The following is an 18510-nucleotide window of genomic DNA, read 5'->3' on the forward strand; positions in this document are numbered from 1 at the left end:
CTCATTCTTAACTTCTCTATCCTCTATTACACCGGTTTTAAACTCTTATTGGGATTTATAGAAATTTAAAAGGATAAAAGAATGGTCAAAAATTCAAAAATTCATGTTTTGCAAAACTAGGTGGTCATGCGTACGCATTCCACATGCATATGCATGAGTGCCAAAATTGGCATAGTCACGTACGCGGAGCACCCTCACATATGTGTGAAATTTGGGCAGAGAGCTCGCGCGCGTATGCATGACATGCATCGCGTATGCATGAGCATAATTTTGACATTGTCGCGTACGCAACCCAGGTTCGCATACGCACAGGTGTTGGCAATGACCAACTCCCACGTACACACGATGGATTCCGCGTACGCATGACATATCAGAATGAGAAAAAGCTGATATGATCCAAAAACCAGTTTTTAAGCCCAAATTTCAAACCTTTTGTAACTTTTTTCACAAAATTTATTTTTCAACCTTTCTTGAACCGTTGGAAAGATTGATAAATTTCTTAAAAATCTAGTTTCACAAAATTTCCAACCCCGAGGACAAAGTTATGGTCGGATAAAGTTGGTCAAAAATCAGTTTTTAACCAAAAATAGAATTTACCAATTTCTCCAAAAGTTCATAAGCCAAAACAGTTTTTAACTCAACAAAATAGAGTGAACTACCAATCCGGCCCCTGTCCATTTTTTAAAATGACAATACGACCGCTCAAGATAAAAATGATCCACTTCGGTCCCTGATCCACTTCGGTCCCTATCCTCTACTTCCGTGACACATCACGGTCCCTGTGGGTATTCTTCCGTCAACTCTAAACGGAAAATGCTGACTTATTAGATTCGAAAATAGACAGAAGCCTAATTTTCTCTAAATTTTTTTGAGTAATAACAAATTTATTTTGCCTTTACGGAAGAAAAAAAAAGGAAAAGAAATGGAAACTTGATATATCCTCTTTGTATTAATAACAATCATTCATATATATGAATAACCATATGGGTATATATATGTGCATATATATGAATGTGGCGTGAAGGCAATATACACGTGTATATATGAAAAATCAAGAGACCTAATCTTTTTTATCACATTTAATCATCATCACCCAGCTTCCTTTGGTTCCATTTCTTTCTTTCACTAACGGTGAGAGTGAGAGACCGAAGCTGCATGGAGAAAACCGTAATCCCCACCGAATTTTTGACTTTAATTTTTTACGATCTGTAATTCCAATAAAAAATCTAACCTGGTAAAAGTGTTCGTATCTTTCTCCTCTACACGTTGGCTTTACTTTTTTCTGGTAGAAGTTGACGGTGACGTATCTCCTCTTTTCCTCGAGTTTGGCCAATTGGAGTTCTAGCACAACTAGAAAATTGCTTAATACAGACAGATTTACAGATAATTTTGGTCTTTATTACAGACGGATTTTTGGTTACCGACGAAATTACCGACGGATTTCATCCCTCTGTAAAAGCTTCATCGGAAATTATTTACTGACAGATTTTTTTTCGTCGGTAACTTACCGACAAATTTTTACCAATTACCGACAGATTTTTCCTTTGTAAATTCTCCCCTCCATTTTCTTGGAATGTTAAACTTTTCGACGGATTTTTTGTCAGTAATTAAAGACAGATTTTTCGACGGATTTTCCGTCGGTAATTAGAGACAGATTTTCAGACGGATTTTCCGTCGGTAATTAGCAACAAATTTTCCAATAGATTTTCTGTCGGTAATTGAAACCTTGGAAAACCATTCTAAACTCTTAATACAAACAGAAAATCCCTCTGTAAATCCGTCAGTAAGGTAAAATATAATTTTTTTAGATTTTTTCATTGTAAAATAAACCTATTTTCATAGAAAATAAATATAAATGTAATGAATAAAAATTTTCATCTAACTTGTATTCGAACATTCATAATATTTCAAAAAATAAACAAGTTCATCTATTATTGATACATAAACAAAATGTATCGATACATCAACTATAATCCTCAATGTATTATTCAACCATACTAAATCTATCAACCATACATAAACAAAATGTATCGATACACCAACTATAATCCTCAATGTATTATTCAACCATACTAAATCTATCAACCATACTAAAATATGTGTTATTCTCCGTACTAAAATAGAAATTGGAAAACTCCAAAATCTCCAGATCAATTTAGACCTCAGATACAACAATCTCTCAGGTAAAATCCCAGCTTCTCTTGGGAATCTGTTGAAAATAGAAGCACTTGATCTTTCCCACAATCAACTCACTGGAGAAGTGATGAGAAGACTTTTGTGTGGTTTAGAATTCACAATTACATTCTCGTTGCAAGTATAGTTTCTAAACCAACAATAATCCTTTCATACAAAAGATTCTTTCTCACTAAAACAAACCCCTAAATTTATAAACCGAAGTATTGAACCTCGGGTCGTTCTCCCTAGGAATTACAATAAAGTGTCTTGTTATTGGTTATGAGTTATGTTTGGGGTTTTTTATAAGAAACATGAAAAGTAAATAACAATGGAAATAAACTAACAACTAAAAAGGTCTTGGCAAAGGTTGGTGGTCAAGGATCTCTATCCTAATCACTAACCACAACATGAGAATTGGCAAGGACCAACCTCACTAAGTTAACCCCTAACTAATAGTAGAGGAACGTCAAGTGAGCTATGTCAATCCAAGTTCATAAGTCCTAGTTCTCCACCATTTCAATTAGTGAGATCTAGAGTTAATGGCTCCCATTCGTCAATCACTTGGACATTAGTAACTCAAGAGTTCCTAAGTTACCTTCCCAAGCCAAGAACATAAAATTCAATTCTAAAATCCAACCAAGCATTTTATCAAACACTTGGTAGGCATAAAAGGAAAGCATAGTAAAATTGCATGGAAAGTGAATCTACACTACTCAATTGCAAGGAATTAAACAACAACAAATCAAATGAACAATAAAGGAACATGAATCATAAATTGCATTAAAGGAAAATGGAAGAATAAAAAATGCATCAACATACAAGTAAAGGATTACAAGAATTAAAAGCAAAACTAGAGAGAGGAAAGGTAGAAGGAGAAGAATTACAAAGAGAAAAGTAAATCTAAGCATGAAATTAACCTAGATCTAAGAATTCCTAATCTAGATCTAAATCCTAATCCTAATCCTAGAGAGAAGTGAGAGCTTCTCTCACTAAAACTAACTTTCCCTCCAAAAATTAAACTAAACTAAACTAATGTGTGAAAGCATATAAAGTATGTTGATTACTCTTCAATCCTTGGCTTAAATAGCATTAGAAATGAGTTGGATTGGGCCCACAAGGCTTTAGAATTCGCTAGCCACGTATTGCTTTAAGTGGATCATATGGCAACAACGATGCATGCGCATACAGTGCATGTATGCGTTACCATACGTGTAGAAACTATGACAAATCTTATATCATTTCGAAGCCACGGATGTTAGCTTTCCAACGCAACTAGAACCGCATCATTTGGACCTTTGTAGCTCAAGTTATGGTCGATTAAGTGCGAAGAGGTAGGCGTGACAGCTTTTGCGATTCCTTCATTTTTTCATGAGTTCTCCATTTTTATATGCTCTTCCTTCATTCCCTTGATCCAATCTTTGCCTCCTAAATCTCAAATCACTTAACAAACATATCAAGGAATCTAATGGAATCAAAGGTAAATCAAGATTAAACAATTAAGGACCTAAAAAAAATGTTTTCACTCTTAAGCACAATTCTAACTAACATGCAACCTATCATGTAATGCAACAACTATCTAACGAAGAAAATAAAAAAAATTGGTGTTGAAAAGGAAATTGTTACCCATGGAGATTGGTCGAACGACCTCCCCACACTTGAAGATTGCACCGTCCTCGGTGCATGCAAAGAAGAGCAAGGTGGATGGGTTGCTACAATTGATGAGCTTCTCCGAAAGGTTGTGCGGATGACTTGTTCGTTGCCCCATCTCAAAGCTTTTCCTTTTCCTCCTTTCTTGGTGGCCAACCTAAAGAAAGAGAAAAAGAAAGAAAATTAAGCCTATAACAAAGATATCAAAGCAAATAGAACATAGGCGGGGGCGAATGCCAAATAAGGGTATGGTTCTCTACTACATGGTAGCTACAACATGTGAGTGAGAAAACATTGTAAGCTAATGGCATATCAACTAATACTTGATGCAAGAGTAAAGTTAAAGCATGAAGAGCATAGTAAGCATCAAGTTCAAATAAGAAAAAGTGGGTTATGAAAGACATGTAAGCTCACATTAATGCACAAAGGATACAAGGATCATCAAAGGTTAAGCATTGAATTAGAAATTTCATTACCCATCAATATCAAACAAGTCTAGAGGCACCAAGATTAACCAAGAAATTCTCAATAATTGAGTAAGAAAATGCAACACCATTATTGAAAGAAGAGACTTAGAAAAAATTGAAAACAGGCTATAGAAACAAAATTGAAATGTAAAGAATAGAAGTATACGAATGCGATAAACAAAAGAAAATGGAAGAGGAGAAAAAAAACTCTTTTTTTACCAGCGCGGACGCGTCATGCATGCTTACGCGCCGATGTGCATTTTGGCCGAAGGGTGCATACGCGCCAGGTGCGCGCACGTGTGGGTGAGGTTGGGCCAAACACTTAATGCTGGCCCAGAGCTGGCACAACTCTCGGGTCATTGGCCTGGGAACCACTTCAGCGAATCGGCGCACACGCAGCATGTGCGCTAGTGCGCGCATATGCAAAATAAGGACATTGACGCGTAAGCGCGCAGTGCGTGCACGCGTACACGCAGTTGTGCAATTGGCCCAGCTATTGCGGGAGATTGGCCCAACTCTCTGGAAAAAGTATGGGCCTGAATAATGCGTATGGACGCGCACGCGCACAGCGTGCGTACGCGTCCTTGACTCTCTCTCTTTTTTTTCAAAAATACTATAAACAGCTAAAAATCTCCCTAACACTACCTACAACTCAAGATCAACTAAAATCCAAAATTAATAAAAAAAATTTCAAGTGCAAACAGACATAACTTGCACTTTAAGCAACTAACAACCAAGATATTAAGACAAAACTACATGAAGAGGAAAAACTACTTACAATGGTAGCTCAAATCACTTATTAATCAAATCTACAAGAGAATGGAAAGAGTTTACCATGGTGGGGTGTCTCCCACCTAGCACTTTTGTTTATTGTCCTTAAGTTGGACTTATGGGGAGCTCCTCTCAAGGTGGCTTGTGCTTGAATTCATCTTGGAACTCCCACCAATGCTTGGTTCTCCATTGTGCCCCAAGATTTCTTATTTGTTGCACCAAGTGTTGATGGAGTTCTTCACAAGCTTGGGGCTCCCAAAGTTGATCCTCATCTTGTGATCCGGGATCCCACACTTTATTTTCACACTCGTCTTGAAGTTGATCATCATTATTAGTCCATTCGGGTGGTGAGTAAGGTGAATTCTCTATGAAGTGCCCAACAATCCTTCTAGACCCATCTATTTGAGCACAACTCCAACCTTTATATCTCATGTTTGATGCATCAACCATAATGAACCTTGATTTGCAACGCCAACCACGAAACATCTTTCTTTTACGCTTCATCCCACAAAGCATCCTAAGTTGACCATCCGTTTCAAGTAAGCCATATTCGAGTGGGATAATAAAGGTAATAGAAATGAATTTTACCCACTCAAAAGTAGGGGTAGATGGCAACCTAGGCAAAGAAGCTCCTAAGGGTCTTGACAAAGCGTATTCAATTCCCATCCTCCTTTTTCTAAGGGTCTCCACCTCTTCACAAGATCTCTTAATTTCACTCCTTTGTTCATCAATTATATCTAAACCTTTTCCCTTACTTAAATCATAATTGGGAGAGTGAGAAAAATTTACCTCCACATTGCTTTCCAATTCACCAGGAGAGGGTTCTTCATCCTCAAAGGATTCTTCACCACTAAGGTTTGATGCTTGATCTTCATCACCAAGGGAACTCACTTCTTGCTCTATCCCATCCAAGTCTTCATATGGAATATGCCTTAGAGGTTGTGCACATTCCTCCTTAGCATCAAATTCAATCATCTTGGAGGGGTTTTCTTCAATTATATGTTCCCATGGAGGCTCCCCATCTCCTAAGTCTTCAACCAATTCTTCCCTTTCTTCGACAATCATAGCTTCCTCCAATTGTTCCAATACAAAGCAACTTCGCTTGTTCTCCACCAATCTCTCCTTCATGTTATACTCTTCACTTGTTTCTCCACATGTAACCATGGGAGTTCCTTGAGTATTCAAGCATTGGGATGCTAACCAGTTTACCACCTCGTCCAAGGCGGCCGTAAATTGTTCCACATTCCTTTTTATCTCCTCTTGTCCTTGAACAAGAACATCAAGGAGGTTGTCCATTGGAGGTTGGGGTAGATGGAAAGGTTCATCAATTTGGGAGAAGGGTTCATAGTAGGAAGGTGGTTCTTCTTGGTAGAGTTATGGTGGTTCAATGTTTTCCCTTCTTTCCACTTGTTGCACAACACACTCCATGGTTGCTTGAAATTGATCCAATGTTTCCTTGAGACGATCCCTTTACTCTTGTTCCTCTTGGATATCATGAGTAGGATCATATTGCTCTTGGATTGAAGGGCATGAATATTCTTCCATGGAAGGTTGTGGTGGAAAGTAGTATTCATCTTGTGGTTGAGAATTTTCATACGTTAGAGGTGGTTCATCTTTGTAATAGTATGGAGGGGGTGGCTCTTGAAAATGTTGATGTTGGAATGGTGGTGGCTTTATACGTCATTCATATGGCTCATATGGTTGTTGTAATGGTGGATATGGATGAGGGTCATATGAGGGTGGATGGTGAAAAGTGGCTTGTGAGTATGGTTGAGGGTTATGTTGAGGGTATGGCTCATAGGCATATGGTGGTGGTTCTTGAAAGTCACAAGGATGCTCACCATAGCCATTTGATTGATATGCATCATAGAACGGCTCTTCTTTATAGTGCATTGGTGGAGGTTGTTGCCAAGAGGATTGATCATACGCATATGGTTTCTCCCACCTTTAGTTATCCCATCCTTGATACACATTCTCATTAAAGTCCTCATTTCCTACAACATAGTGAGAACCAAACTCATAGCCAAAGTGAGAATTCATGATAGCAAGAGAAAATAAAAATCAAATCAAATAAGAAACAAAGGAAACCAAATCCTAAAACTAGCAAGAACTAACAAAGAAGCAGAAGGCAAATATATTCACAATATTCACATATATACAATAACCAATAACATAACACCATTGCAATGCCCCGGTAAGGTGCCATTTTGATGAGAAGACTTTTGTGTGCTTTAAAATTGACCATTGGATTCTCGTTGCAAGTATAGTTTCTAAACTAACAATAATCCTTTCATACAAAAGATTGTTTGTCACTAAAACAAACCCCTAAATTTATAAACCGAAGTATTGAACCTCGGGTCGTTCTCCCTAGGAATTACAATAAAGTGTCTTGTTATTGGTTATGAGTTATGTTTGGGGTTTTTTATAAGAAACAAGAAAAGTAAATGACAATGGAAATAAACTAACAACTAAAAAGGTCTTGGCAAAGGTTGGTGGTCAAGGATCTCTATCCTAGTCACTAACCACAACATGAGAATTGGCAAGAACCAACCTCACTAAGTTAACCTCTAACTAATAGTAGAGGAACGTCAAGTGAGCTATGTCAATCCAAGTCCATAAGTCCTAGTTCTCCACCAATTCAATTAGTGAGATCCAGAGTTAATGGCTCCCAATCATCAATCACTTGGACATTAGTAACTCAAGAGTTCCTAAGTTACCTTCCCAAGCTAAGAACATAAAATTCTATTCTAAAATCTAACCAACCATTTTATCAAACACTTGGTAGGTATAAACGGAAAGCATAGTAAAATTGCATGGAAAGTGAATCTACACTACTCAATTGCAAGGAATTAAACAACAACAAATCAAATGAACAATAAAGGAACATGAATCATAAATTGCATTAAAGGAAAATGGAAGAACAAAAAATGCATCAACATACAAGTAAAGGATTACAAGAATTAAAAGAAAAACTAGAGAGAGGAAAGGTAGAAGGAGAAGAATTATAAAGAGAAAAGTAAATCTAAGCATGAAATTAACCTAGATCTAAGAATTACTAATCTAGATCAAAATCCTAATCCTAATCCTAGAGAGAAGTGAGAGCTTCTCTCTCTAAAACTAACTTTCCCTCCAAAAATTAAACTAAACTAAACTAATGTGTGAAAGCATCTAAAGTATGTTGATTCCCCTTCAATCCTTGGCTTAAATAGCATTAGAAATGAGTTGGATTGGGCCCACAAGGCTTTAGAATTCGCTGGTCACGTATTGCTTTAAGTGGATCATATGGCAGCAACGGTGCATGCACGTACAGTGCATGTATGCATCACCATACGTGTAGCAACTATGACAAATCTTATATTATTTCAAAGTCCCGGATGTTAGCTTTCCAACGCCACTAAAACCGCATCATTTGGACCTCTGTAGCTCAAGTTATGGTCGATTAAGTGCGAAGAGGTCGGCTTGACAGCTTTTGCGATTCCTTCATTTCTTCATGAGTTCTCCATTTTTACATGCTCTTCCTTCATTCCCTTGATCCAATCTTTGCCTCCTAAATCTGAAGTCAATTAACAAAGATATCAAGGCATCTAATGGAATCAAAGGTAAATCAAGATTAAACAATTAAGGACCTAAAAAGCATGTTTTCACTCTTAAGCACAATTAAAGGAGAATATACAAAATCATGCTATTTCATTGGATAAATGGGAGAAAAGTTGACAAAACTCTCTAAATTCAACACAAGATAAACCCTAAATACGGGGTTTATCAAGAAGTCCCTCCACAAGTTGGTGACATGAGTAGCTTGGGAGTGCTTGATCTCTCCTACAACAACCTTCAAGTTAAATTGGACAGGAAATTTTCTGATTGGCCGGACGAGGCATTTGAAGGGAACCAACAGCTTTGTGGAAGCCCTCTTTATCACTGCAACAATGATGATGCTTCCAGCAGAGATCAATCAGGCCTAACTGCACCATCAGTAGTGGTAATATCTGCTATTTCAACTCTAGCTATAGTTGTGCTATTTATACTTGCATTCAAAGCCTTCTTCAGGTAACTCTAAACTACTCAAGTGAAATGTCTCTGTACAAGTTAGATGAGCATAATTTTCAAAAATTTTGTGATACACTTGTGCTGAGATGATCACTAGCATTATGCATTTGCAGACATCAACATTTGACTCCACAAAATCCTTGAAGTCGTTGAATTTTCCAGTTGGGTCCTCAGGCAAGTCCTGAAAGGTGCATTAGCAGTTGAAAAAAATGGAAAAGAAAAAAAAATATTGTTGCCATGATAAGTATTGAGAGTACCTTCTCCCAATCAGAATTGAGGGGAATATCCGCTGTTACTACACCCTCCTGTAGAAGAATTATGATCATGTTCACCATATACTAGCTTTGAATTAAGGTTATTAATCTCAAAATTATGGAAAGTGCAGCAAGCCAAATGTTCTACTTAGTTGACCAATAAAAAAGTCTTTTTTCTTTAATATTTTCTTTAACAACTTAATTACAAGAGTAATAATCACAAATTGAGAAGCATTATGTGTGATTTAATTTGTTAGCTATTCCATTCTACCGTATACACTTGACACAAGCAATGAAAAAGGATACACATGAGAAACAATAACCGTTCATGCTATCTACTGCCATATGTCCTAGACATGTTACCACACACATGAAAATAGCAGTGCAAATTAAAGTATAAGCAAACCTGCAACAAAAATTGAAAGCATAGGAGCATAAACAACTACTTCAAATTAAAAGCTCTAATATTAGTTAATATATAACATGGTTCTAATCATTAGTACTGATGCCATTATTAATTTATTACTAATGAATAATGATAACAGAAAGAAAATTTATTTTAAGAATAAAATAAATACATAAATGGAAGTATAATTGATTACCATGTCTCACATAAAAATTCAAAAGTAGGTGGTATATGTTCTCTTTCTTCTAGCCATACTTTGATTATCCGTAAACCATAAATGATCATTGACATGCCTACCATTCCCATGATAGAATTAAAGAATTTAAAGAATGACCTTAAGGTTCTTGCAATTTAAATATTAACTGTGTTGCTTAGGCAGAGATGGAAGTGAAAAGTGTAGATTAATCTAATAATCTAAAAGGCAGAAAAGAAGAGTGATAAATAAAATAAAAGAGAAAAAGAAGAGTAATATGATATGTAGTGTACATTAAAAGTTGATGAAATCAATGGTGATACTGTGGAAACAAAAAGGACACATTTTACATTTGACAGTAGTATAGATAAAATGAGATATTCATATGGCAGATATACCATGTTATGCTGTTTGTTATTTTCCTCCTTCAAGTCAAAACAGAAAGTGAGACTAGAATTATCACTATATCTGGTCTATAATTCCTCTGAGTGTAACACATCAACACCTTAATTATCTGTATCTACATATATCACATTTAACTTAACGAATGAACCATTACCAAGAAACTCCTCTTTCACATGCTTAAGGTTATTACTATAAGGATCATTATTATTATTATTATTATTATTATTATTATTATTATTATTATTATTATTATTATTATTATTATTATTATTACAAACCTAAAATAAGAGCAGCAGGAACCCAACCACCAGTTTTGGACCTATCAGCAGGGTAGCCTTTGTAGTCCACAGCATCTGCAACTGTCCAACTCATTTTTCCCTCCTGCATGAATATATATCAAATTAAATAATTAATACCATAAAAGATAGCTAAGAAATATAATAGTGTGCAATTTAAAGAATTTAAACAAAATATATTTAGAATTCAAAGCCTTCTTCAGGTAATAACTATGTACAAAGCTCGAGATGTGGCAAAGCTCAACGGCAACCTCTGAGCTCCCAATCAAGGCCAGGCCATCAATGGCAGCAACAGAGGGTTTCCTTGAAGTTGAATGAGGAAGTTGGTGAATTCAACATATCAGTAACTGTCAAATGAATGGTGAATAAGAAACTTGACAATAATTGTGTACATTCTACAGTATCAATGTTGATTTCTATTAATACCCATCCAGGTTTTGGACACTCTCTAAGGAGGAGACAGTGTAAGAAAATCAGTATAAACATAATAATATAAAGATCCATGAAAAATAAAAGAAAAAAGAAACTAATGTTAGTACCTTTTGCTATTTGAATTCCAGATCCCATTAATCCTCCTCCAATGATTGCAACCTTTTGAACTTTCCTTAGAACCAGACCATGATCAGTGATCCCAAGTACCTATCCAAGCCAAGATATGTTTAAGCAGAAGATGCAATCAGTGGAAACAAAGAAGGCACTAACACCTTGGAAATTGGATATTTCTCATAGCTCTTCTCATCCCATGTGATCTGCCTAGTTACTAACAATGTATATCTCTATCCATTACTAATTTATACAAGAGCTTTAGAATACAACAAATAACAATGTGAAAAACTTAAATTATCCTTACAAGGTACTTACAACAATGTCTAATAATTCTTTCTGTTCATTTGTACAAAAATTCAATGAAAAATCAAAGTTATACTTGCCAATATACATTTTGAGTTCTTGGCAGACTTTGCCACCCTTTAAATCCTCTCGACACGAGGAACCAAAATTGGGTGTGCTAGCTGCAACCTTTATGAAAAAGGTAGTTGGAAGAGTGTGTATATCTGAAAATCTAATTCCCATGCTGATGAATATGAACTGTAATTAATTTAATCTTACAAAACAGCACTCAGAAGTAAAGCATCAAGAATCACGGAACTTATCAAAGATCCTTCATTATAGTAGTGTTGTGACAAGCTGCCTGAAGCAGTGGAAGCGTTAGATGGGGCCAGTGATGTGCCATTTATGCTGGTGCCCTTTTTACCACCACTGTTCATTACAAATATTAAAGGAAAAGATAATAAATAAGAATGAACAGTTAATTACAATATCAGAAAAAAAATATATGAATCCTTGAGATCATACCTTCCTGGAAATACACAGGAACCATGACCTGTGATAATGATAACAAATAATAGTTCTATTAGATTGCCAATCCACTTGAGATACTAATAGAAAAGGTGCAAAATTAACAATTAACTTTAGTTGCCATAAAAAAATGTATCCATAACTTATGTAGCCACCTTCAAATATAGTTATAATTATTAAAGAGTCTAGATTCCTTACTTGGATTTGTGGTGGTGACAAAAGCAACTCCTTCAAATATAGTTATAATTTTGCTTATTCCTTCAATACTGCATATGAAAATCATGTAAATATTTTAAAACTCATACCTTCCATGAAGAACCTCTGAATTTACAGCACCTAGAGCAAGCTGAAACAAAGAACACAGTTTATTAACATCAACTGATATTTGTTAAAGTACTCAGATTTATGAGATGGTTTACGATATTGATAGGGCAAAAAATTATTGCGGATAATCTCATTCTAATCAGTCACAGAGTAATTTCAATCTATGTACTTAGCAAATTTCATTTCATGAACCGGTATTTATATTTCCTTCAAATGCAAAATTCAAACAACAAATATTCTAATTCTTTTTTCCAATTTAAGACTATGGTAATCTCTCCATCTTACCTCAGAAGCAGAACTGCAGAAGGTACAATACATTATCTTCAACGCAAACTTTTAGCCATAACAATTAATGGAGCTAATTTCAAAATCAAATTCGAACCTTGAAGAAGATTCAAGAACAAAAAGCTAAACCATAAAATGAAAGTGGAACATATTGAGTTTTAGATGCAATAATAACGTATGAACATTCGAATTCAACAAAACAATATAGATCAATAGCAATTTCAGAATCTAAAATAGATAAAGACGTACATGTAGGTTTCAGATCTGGTGACACGATGACTCGACGTAGCTGTGAACGGCGAGGATGGATGGCGCGAGACAGAGAGAGACATAAGCTGAAAGGCGTCTGAGGGAGCTCGTGCAACACGAGCAGCAGAGGAGGGAGCTCATGCGAGCGAGCGACAGAAAAGGGAGCTCGTGCGTGAGCAGTGATGGAGGGAACTCGTGTGACGCGAGCGGCGACAAAGCAGAAGCGATGGAGAAGTCACATTTTCAACGCGAGTTTTGCCCTATTTTTAACTCGAGTCAGAGAGAGAGAAAGAGAGAGAGAGAGAGAGAGAAAGAGAGAGAGAGAGAGAGAGGGGGAGAGGGGAGAAGAGCAAGCTTAAAGGAAGGATCGGAGAAGATGAACTGTGATTTTGTGTTAAAGTTTCATCATCGAATATGGTGGGTTTCTTCAGGGCTTAACTTAATTAAAAATTTCGAGGGATTTATTAGATGCTCACTGAAGGATTTTTTTGTCAGTGATAGTTTTAAATTTTAATTTCAATTTTATCGACAAAATTATCGAGGAATATTGGTAAAATTTAAAAAAAAATTTCACTTTTTACTGACGAAAAATCTGTTGAAAATCTATCGGTATTTTCGACAGTAAAATTCTATTGAAAAAATCTATCTATAATCTGTTGTTTTTTCGTAGTATTGGAGGCACAGACGATTTCTGACATTTTTCTCTTCAGCAGCTCGATCAAAAAGTTTTTTCGGAGTTTTCATTGATTTTTAATTCGTACGGAGGTAGGGTTTTGGTAATTTTAATATGAATTAAATGTATTCTTGATGTGTGATTGTTGGTTTGATGATTATTGCTTGAATTTGAGTGATTTTGTGCTTGAAATTTTGTTGAATCTCATTAATTTTGATGCCTTAAAGTTCGGCCATTATAGATCTGACATGAACTGAACTATTTTTGATGTATTTGAGGGCTGTTGTTAAGCTTGAATATTGAGAAAATTGATGAGATTGGGTGCTTGAAAGATTAAAATTAAAAGTAGTGAAAAATTCATAACCAAAAAAGGATTTAAAATCAAGTATATATTTTGAAATATCACAAGAGGAGGTTTATTTTTGAAAAGAATAGTTGCCACCAACACAAATATTATTTTTGAATATGAAAATATAATTAGATAAAAAAATCGGGATTAAAATTATAATTATATAAGTTTTTGGGTATTTTGGATAATAAGTAAAGTTTAGGGGTAAAATGGGTATTTTATAAAAGTTCAGGTTATTTTTATAAATATGAAAATAAGTGAGGATTCAAATATAATTTTATAAAATATTGAGGTTAAGAATAGAATATTAAAGAGTTCGTGACTTATAAAGTAATTAGTAAAAGTTTAAAAACAAGGTTTAATAAACTAAGTTTTAAAAGAAGATTATAAATATTATTTTAAATACTTCTTTAAAATTACACATTTATATTAAAATCAGTTATTGTTATAATTAGTATTTATCAAAGATATTATCTCGTAAGAATATCATAATGTGTATTATTAATGAGAAAGCAAGCAAGTAGAGTAATCTTAAAAGTTTTAGAGAATGCAGACTTAATTAAAGTATTTTATAATTTTTTTTATAAGACACTTAGGGAAGTAAGAAAACAAAAGAGAAAGATAAGAAAGAAAAGAAAAAAAAGAACAAGGAGAGAATGATATATTAAGTAAAAGAATCTCTGCCACAGAAGAGCAGAGTACAAAGACTAAAAGATTTTAATGAACGTCTACCACAGTAGAGCAGATAGAAAAGAAGATTAATTAAAGAAATCTCTGCCACAGTAGACTAGAGAGCAAAGATTAAAAAGAAATTGAGTGCTGTTGGGCTTTAGTGCCAAGTGTCTAGTGAGGACGGCGATGCGTAACTCTCACTGGAGACCGAAAGGAAGGTTCCCCCATGAGGACGGCGATACGTAACGCTCATGGAGGGGACGTTGGCTGAGATAAGGACGGCGGTACGAAACGCTTAACTCAGGAACAGTGTCAGAAAATCAGGCAACAAACCGACACATGAGCTCATGGCTTGTATACGACTAGACATGCATCATACTTGTTTGCACATATTTATTTGTGAATGTATTTTCTTTGATTGTGTGTGCTTGTGATTGGATTCTATGTTCCGTAATTGCTAAGTTGGATTATACTTTGTTGAATGTTGTTATTGACTGATAACATAATAAAACGAACTTAACTTCTAACCCCGACCCTACTAAGAACTCCCCAGTTCTTACCCCTTCCTTCTACCCCTTCAGATAGAAACAAGACCCGCAGCAGGATATGAAGGTGAAAGAAATCTCGTCTTTTGGTTGCAATGATCGATCGATCAGGGAGAGTAAGAGTGGATTGCGTATTTTGGGTGGCTCCTTCAGCTTAGCTTAGAGATTTCGGGCTAGCCTCTCACTTTTGGATAGATCCACCAAGAGATTAGGAGTTAATCAGACTGGCTAGGTTAGTTCGGGTTCTAGATTAGGGGCTTTCTTTATGGGCCAGGACCCAGAGAGTTATATATATATATAGTAATAAACGGTATAAGTTAGTACACTGACTTGACTTCTGTATGACTCTTGTTTATAATGTTTGTGATGTACATTATTCTACTTATCTTACTTGATGCTTTACTCTTTGGTTTCCTGTAATTCTATATGTGAATGTTTAAGCTTTCTGAGATCCGCCATTTTCGTACCAAGATTTTCACGTAAAAAGGAGAAAATTTTCAAAAAAGATCGATCTCGTGCTAACACGATTACAGGATTAATAATAAGTAATAGTTCAGTATGATCATGACGTATTGGAAATTAGGTCGTTACAGAGAAACACCTACAAAGATCGCGTTGTATCACAAAAGCAGAAAATAGGGACCGAAGTGGTTCGTTTTTATCTTGAGGGGTTGCGTTATCATTTTGAAAAATGGACAGGGGCCGAATTGGTAGTTCACTCAACAAAATGACCCCAAACCAATTCAATTCACACATCCACAATCAACCAAACTCAAACTTACTCAATACCCACATTTTAGCTCAAAATCATCAACTTCACATCTCAAATCCTCAATTCCATTATTCCAACAATTATTACCCAAAATTCTACATACTCAATGTAAGACCTCAAATTTTTGAAAAATAGATAATAAAATTATTTATAATTTATTTTATTTATTTATCCAAGAATATATACGATTTATTATATTTAATTAAAATTCTATTTTTAAGAGATTTTATATATAAATTAAGCAATTTCTTATTTATGATTTAAAACTTTAGTAATTGAATGATAATAAGGATTTTATATACTTTAATTTTAATAATTAGATTTTTAGCTCTATTTTATAATTTAAAGGAAATTAATTTGATTATCTCCAATTATTGAATTAGAGTATTGAGTTGAAAATAAGTTGCAAATTGATAATTAAATAATAATTTTATGGATATTAATGTTGGATTCAAAATTAGTTTTTAATTACTCTATTACCCTCAATTTTATAAAAATTACTAAAGTATCATCATACCTAATTTTTTACCAAAACTCTAAATCCCCAAAATGTAACCCTAACCCTAATTTCCTTAAACCCTAGCCGCCAATACAAACCGCCACTCACCCCCTACATGCCCACCAACGGAAGAAAGAAAGAAAAGAAGGGGAAATCAGAAGCAAGGAAGAAATGAGAGGGAAAAGAGGGAGTCTGAAGGAGAAGGGAGATCGGGTAGGGAGGAGGGGATGTGCTGCATGCTGCCGCCGCGCCACCTTGGCCGGAGAAAGAGAGAGTGCCAATTGAGACAAAGGGAGCAAGTCGTGTGAGGAAGATGTGGAAGAAGATGCCGCCATCGAGCTTCCGTCCTTGGAGGTTTGCGAACAGAAGGAAGGCACGTCGTTCTACCCAGAGCCGCCGCGGGAAGGATCGCTGTTTTGCGTTGCCGCTGTGACTGCTGTCGCCGCCGGATCTGCCGTCGTTGCCTCAAGGTGTTGCCGCCGTTGAGCTTCGAGGAGAGGAGGAAATCACAGAGAGGGAGAAAACACGATGGGACTCCGCTACTGCTGCTTCCATGGCCGCTGCCGTGGTTGTAGTCGCCGTGCATGGTCACTGAGAAGTACCGCTGGAGGTGCTGCTATCCCTATTCTTTCTTCCTAGTGGTCCAGTAAGTCTTTTTGCTCTGAAAACCCTTCTTTGTTATAGATTATTGAGTTTTACGCGACGTTAATGTCTAAAGGTTGAGCTATGGTTCTTTCGTGCTGTGTTTAGAGGCTGTGACTGCTGCAGGGATGCTTAGTGTTGATTTTGTTGCTGCGAGATAAGTATAGAAATACAGTTTGTCGCGTAATTCAGTCGCGAATGAGGTAGGGATTTTTCTTAAAAATTTATTTTATATTAAAGAGTTATTATAAATAGATATTGGTGTGAAAAATATATTTCTGTGATTATGTTTGCCTTGTGAATGTGGTTGTTTGCTAGACTGAATTACTGATTGTTCTATTGCTTGAGTGGTGTGCAGTTGTTGATAAGGAATTGGTTAGAAACTTTATTTAGTTGATTATTATGCAAAGCATTTTTCTTGGTTTTGAAGTTAATTTGAGATATGAAAATGAATTGATATTGGAAGCGGTTTGATTTTGAATTAGTTTGAATTTATAAATGATTTAATATTTGAGCTGGTTTGATTTTGAAAAAGATTTCTTATCGGAATTGATTCGAGTTAAAAATAATTTGATATTAGAACTGGTTGAATTTTGGAAAATGATTGAGAAGGGTTTGAGGAATGTTTGGATGAGACCCGAAAAGGGTGGCAGAGTCCGAGTTTTAGAAGAGATGCTGCCAAAATTTTATAAAATTTGAAGCTTCATTTAAAGTAATTATTAAAAAAGATTTGGTTTTAAAGATTATATGTTTTAGGTTTGATTTATTTAGAAAATAATGAATTATGTTTTGAATTGAAATTGTTGATGTATGGAATGGGAGAATGGATGATTATGATTGAATTTAAATGAAGGACGATGAGGATTGATTTTAAAATATGAGTTTTTAATGAATTTGGAAGTGTGATATGAATTGATGATGAAAGTGAATTAAAAGTAAATGAGACTTGTAAAATTGAGACAAATTGTTGACCCTCTATACGTAAGATGTGACCGGGCACTTTAACTCCCCAGGTTCCCCCATGGGCACGCATATATATGAATTTGAGCTTGGGACTTTGTCTCTCCCCATGGATGAGTGATAAGCGGATATTTTATATGCTTTTTATCATCACTTTCATACAATTTTTAGTATTTTTTATTTAGTTTTTATTGAGTTTTTGTAGGTTTTAGTGTTAAAATCACATTTTTGGATTCTACTATGAGTTTTTGTGTTTTTGTACAATTTTAGGTATTTTCTGGCTAAAATTGAGGAGCTGGAGCAGAAGTCTGATTCTAAGACAGAGAAAGCACTGCAGATGCTGTCCGGTTCTGACCTACCTGCATTCGGAAGAGCTTTTCTGGAGCTATATTCCAAATGGAGCACTAATGCACGGAAAACTTGTCTCTTAACAAATTTTCTTCGGCAAGTGTACCGAATTTGTCGTCAAGTAAAAACTCACAATAGAGTGAGGTCGAATCCCACAAGGATTGATTGATCAAGC

Source organism: Arachis ipaensis, chromosome B06, assembly GCF_000816755.2.
Source record: "Arachis ipaensis cultivar K30076 chromosome B06, Araip1.1, whole genome shotgun sequence".
NCBI classification, from domain to species: Eukaryota; Viridiplantae; Streptophyta; class Magnoliopsida; order Fabales; family Fabaceae; genus Arachis; species Arachis ipaensis.